General features: G+C 35.8%; 1 pseudogene; it reads left to right on the top strand.

The window, feature by feature from the left end:
* Positions 1-355: 355 nt before the first annotated feature.
* On the top strand, positions 356-3,657 carry LOC139171971 (U3 small nucleolar ribonucleoprotein protein IMP3-like; annotated as a pseudogene).
* The last annotated feature ends 1,980 nt before the right edge of the window (positions 3,658-5,637 follow it).

Below are 5,637 nucleotides of genomic sequence, written 5' to 3'. Positions count from 1 at the left end.
TGCTGGAAAATTTAAGTCACCATCCCCATAAAGCTGGCATGTGGATGGAAGCATGGAGCGCACCAAAATCTCCCGGTAGACAGCTCTGTTGACTCTGGACTTAATGAAGCACAGTGGACGAATACCAGCAGATGACATGGCTCCCCAAATCAACACAGACTGTGGAAACTTTTACATCTCATTTGGCAACCAAGGACCCAAAGTATGGAGGAAGAATGGAGGCACACTCTGCAAGATGCTTGAGGTCCAGTGTAACATTTCCACAGTATGTGTTGATTTGGGGAGCCATATCATCTGCTGGTATTCATCCACTATGCTTCATTAAGTCTATGATTCATGACATAGATTCCTTATCATGGACCAGGGAATGGGTGGGGTGGAATACTTCATCCATACCCAGGATCTCAAAGTGGGTAACCAAAACAATATAAAACAAAATATTAAAAAATAATATATGTATTAGGGAGGCGACAAATGATATAAAATGTAGAAGGCTACATACTGTTGGATGGCATAATTTATTTATTTATTTATTATTTAGATTTGTATGCCGTCCCTCTCCGAAGACTCGGGGCGGCTCACAACAATAACTAAGACAATGTAAGAACAAATGTAATAATTTAAAAAACACTAAAACCCCCATTATTAAAAGCAAGAAATGGTGGCAATGTAAGGAAGCAAAAAAAAAAATTGGATCCAAATTCGGACATGGATGGAAGAAATACTGGGCTATAAAGTCGAGATAAAACCGGAAATGTATTTATTAGGCATAATCAGAGGCAAACATAGTAAAAGAAAATTACTACTTAATAAATCACTTATTTACTGCTGCAAGATTAGCATATGCACAAGTATGGAAACAAGAAAAGACTCCAAACGAAGAAATTGTGATTAAAAAAAATATTAGACTGCGCCAAATTTAGCAAATTAACATACGAGATACAAAACCAACAAAATAAGGACTATTACAAAGTGTGGGAAAAATATACAACTGGGTGGAAGTTAAGAAAAAGGTATATCAAATAGAATTGTAAAAAATAAATCTTGTAAATATATAAATTGTAAATGTTCAATGTTGTATTACAGTATATGATGTCTAAATGTTTGTATGTTAAATAAAATAAAAATAAATTTATTTAATTTTTTAAAAAAGCAAGAAATGCAGGTTTAATTATCCTGTAAGAATAGCTTTTCATAGTCCACAACTCTACCAATCACACTATGGGAAAGCATCAGGTTGAGGAAGGTAGCTCAGAATATTTGCCTAATCAGGATGTTCTCCGTTAGATTCAAGCGCGAGCTCAAAACGGCTGACCGACCAGGCAATGCGTGGCCAGAGCTCCGGTTTTGCTCCCGTCTCCGATTGCCGTTGAGACCACAGTGTTTGCTTTTTCACTGGCTAGATTCTTACTCTCCCTGACGTCAGTTCGTCTCCCATCGGAGAGATGCGATTGGATGACGCTACGGGGCTTTTTATTGCCGTTATGATGTTATTTCTTGTTTTTTCCTGCGAGCAGTTGGCCGTAAAGAAAGTGAAGGCGGGAAACGTTGCGATACTATGTTACTATGACAGTAACACTCGTAAACTACAAAAAGCAGAGGGAGAGACTAATAAGTATTAAGTGCACCTTTATGCCTACAGTTCCTGCCAAATGTATTTTTTATCTTTTCTGTCTCTACTTTATACTTATGTTAAACATACTACAATACAATGCTATATTTATAAGACAAATAAAATAAATAAGCATTAATAAGCATTAATAAGTATTAATACTTATTAAGTATTAATAAGTATTAAAAACATTATTATAATAAGTATTAATGAGTGTTAAAAACTTGTAATAATAAGTATTAAGTATTGTGAGAAAGTTGCAGCCCATCAATTTTCTCCTTCCTTAACTGGAGAATAGTATTTCAGCCCTCTGGGAAGGGGTTTTTTTTTGGGGGGGGGGGGATTTCTTATACTCTTCTATTGAGATTGCTGAAAAAAACACACTGTTCAGCCCCTTGGTTCCAATTCTGCTCGATTAATTTTAGGGAATCTGAAAAGGGCTTTATGATTCCTCGCCATCGGAATGTCTATGGAGATTCTCAGTCATCCAGGTCATGGTTGTCCCAAAGGTGCTTTTTTTCCCCCAAGACACAAGTGGACTTTCAGATAGGTTTTTTTAAAAAAATCAGAGAGTCCAGTTGCCTCTTGGGGAAAAAAAGCAATTTTGGATCGTCGTAGGAATGGCAGATTTTTTCCCCCTTGCTTTTGTTATCGTGCTTATTTATTGCTTGCCCCTCGAAGCTACCTAACGATTGGAACGACCTTTCGTAAAACTTGACAAAATAATCACTCCACCTCCCAATTGCTTCCCCAAAACAGATTCTAGGCTGGGGATAATGATTTTATTTTTTAAAAAATTATTAAGCATTTTCAAGATTAAAAACAATATAAAATACCATAAAACAAACACGCAATTTTCCTCACTATAAGCGAGTTCCTACGGGTATGACTAATAACAGTTACTTATCTAAATTCTAATTTTTAATCTACTCTATTATTACATTATTATTTACATTATTACTATTTACACACATACAGTATCCCTTTTTTTACATTCTCTTACATACATACATATAGATATCTATATGTTATAATCTAATTTTTATTTCCATTTTCTAACCAGGCAACCTAGCTGAGCTGCGTGTGCTTCGTCGTTTCCGTATACAGCGGAGGGAAGATTACACTCGCTACAATCAGCTTAGTCGGGCTGTTCGGGAACTAGCACGCCGGATCAGAGACCTGGGTGATGTACCTGAATCAGCAGGTTTCCGCGCTAGGAGCACTGCTGCTCTTATGGACAAACTTTATGCCATGGGTGTGATACCCTCTAAGAGCTCTCTTGAGCTGTGTGATCGAGTCTCAGCCTCTTCCTTCTGCCGTCGCCGTTTACCTTGTCTGATCATAAAGCTCCGTATGGCGCAAAACTTGAAATCTGCTGTGACATTTGTGGAGCAGGGGCATATCTGGGTGGGACCAGAAGTTATAACAGACCCTGCATTCTTGGTCACCAGGGCCACGGAGGACTTATTACCTGGACTGATTCCTCGCGTATCCGACAACATGTGCTCAACTACAATCAGGAACGGGATGATTTTGACTTCATTTGTTAAGAACAACTTTTCTTTTGTTAACCATTTGCGTGATTATACCTTAAATGTTTAACTGAGTTAGCTTTAGTACATTTCAGTCTTTGATTTGTTTTGCTTGTTTAGTTGTGCAAACAGTATATAGTTGTATACAAGACTATCAGCCAAACCACACCCTTTTGTGATGGAGTGCAATTTTTATAACTACATGGTTAGGATTTCTATCAGAAAGAAATGGAGGACAAGAATTTCCTATGGGCATCTTGTAAAACATCCTGTGTGTTCCTTTTATTGATTTCATTTTGGATCACAGTAAAGATTAATAATTGGATTGCATCTAACTTCTTCCCAGAAGATGGTGTCTAATCTTGTTCCATATAGAATGTTTTAATTAAAACAGACTTTATTATTCCCTTTTGATCAAGATTTGGATGGCTGCCTACAACAAAATCTATGCAGTTATTATTTTAAGATTTATTTTTTTCTTGGCATCTCAACAACTTTATATTATTGTTTCTATAGTAACATGTTCTCTATTAATGTACAAACTGTTATATCAATGTTAAATTGTTGGCTAGAACTTAAGGTTTTGAACTGGTTAATGAATGTACATTTATCTTATCCACAGCATTTACAATAATGGAAAGAATTTTGCTCTGATTATGATTATAATGTGTAAATACCTCAAAACATTAATTTTGAGTTCAGTTTTGGAGCATAAAGCTATTTAATCTTTGTGTTCTCTGTAAAATCTCTAAAATTTACTCCCAGCTGCAGTTTAAAACAAATGTGCTTCCCAAATCGGATTAATAAATTGCAGATTGTAACCAGTGGACTGATACTTTAAGGCTAAGGATTTATATTAATCTTCTATTATTGCTAGCAAAGTTAATTGATGAAATTTACACAGATTTAGACTTTGGTTGTTAAATGATTAATTAAAAAATTGAATTCTGGCATATAGTAGTAAAGTAGTAGTAGAAAGCAGAAAAAATGCATCTCTGATCTGTATTTTGAAATGATACAACAGAAACTCATTGCAGCAACTAGAAGTCAAATTTTGGCAAAGTGGTGACATGAACATTTAGTGATTAAACCACTTTCATTAAATTAAAAGGATAAATGACTAGAATATCAGAACTCAACTGTATTGTGTCTGTTTACTTTCAAGGCAGTTCTTCAGTTCCTTTAGAATAACACATCATCTGGCAATATCTTAGTTTACCTCCATAAGGAATAAGATGGTGATCCCATAATTCTGGTATGTTTTTATGAGTTGTAGGACATGATACAGTGGTACTTCTACTTAAGAACTTAATTTGTTCCGTGACCAAGTTCTTAAGTAGAAAAGTTTGTAAGTACGGTAGAAGCAATTTTTCCCATAGGAATCAATGTAAAAGCAAATAATGCATGCAAACCCATTAGGAAAGAAACAAAAGCTCAGAATTTGGGTCGGAGGAGGAAGAGGAGGAGGACAGTCACTGCTAAAGGAAGAAGTTGACGTGAGGTTAATCAAAAAAATTCAAAACTTTAAGGCTTAAAAAAAAAGAGGGAGGAGGAACACGTGCCTCCCATACACCCGGCGTGAGGCTGCCTCCCATACACTGTGCCAGAGAGGGAAACCCAGGGGGAATGACAGGAAACTGGCCGGGCCTTCGTGCCACTCTCAAATTTCCTGGGAAAATTTTCCGGGCTCAGGTTCTTAAGTAGAAAATGGTTCTTAAGAAGAGGCAAAAAAACCCTGGTTGTTATCTAGAAAAGTTCTTAAGAGGCGTTCTTAGCTAGAGGTACCACTGTACTTTGTGAGTTCTTCTTTAGTACAAAGTACAAATACATCAAGAAGCCCAAGACTTTTTAGTTCATATAAAAACAACGTATTTGCATATTTGCTAAAGTATTAATACAATCTGAACCACATATATTTATATTTATTTATTTTATTAATTGGATTTCTATGCTGCCCCACTCCGAAGACAATTCCATATTGATGGAATTGATTGCAAAACTAGTTAGAAAAGTGTAATTTGCAAAGTTTTCCATGCAGCCTTGCCTCCAGTTGTATATCATCATCTGATCTTGGTAGATGGAATATTTTGAATTGCATTTTTACACAATAAAACCCCATATAACAACACTTTCCTCAACATATAAAACTCAAACTTGAGCTTTTGAAACAGATGCTCAAAATAAGTCACTTTTTATTTATTTATTTATTTATTTATTTATTTTAGTTGGGTGGATAGATAGAAAGAGAGAGAGAGATGGCCTTGCTGCTATTTGTTTACATATATATTGCAATCCTGTTTCTTTTCATTGTTATATGCAGTTCTCCTATCTGCTGTAAAAAAAAACAAGGAAGTTTTAAAATATTTCCTAACTGCACATTATCTGTAGTTACAATGTGCGATTCACTTCCAAATGGTCCATTAAGGGAGAGAGATGATAGTTCTGTGCGAGTGGCTGCCACTCACACAAGTGAAGTTTTGCACATGAGCACAA

Source organism: Erythrolamprus reginae, chromosome 1, assembly GCF_031021105.1.
Source record: "Erythrolamprus reginae isolate rEryReg1 chromosome 1, rEryReg1.hap1, whole genome shotgun sequence".
Lineage (NCBI taxonomy): Eukaryota > Metazoa > Chordata > Lepidosauria > Squamata > Dipsadidae > Erythrolamprus > Erythrolamprus reginae.
This window is presented reverse-complemented; position numbering and strand designations above follow the sequence as displayed.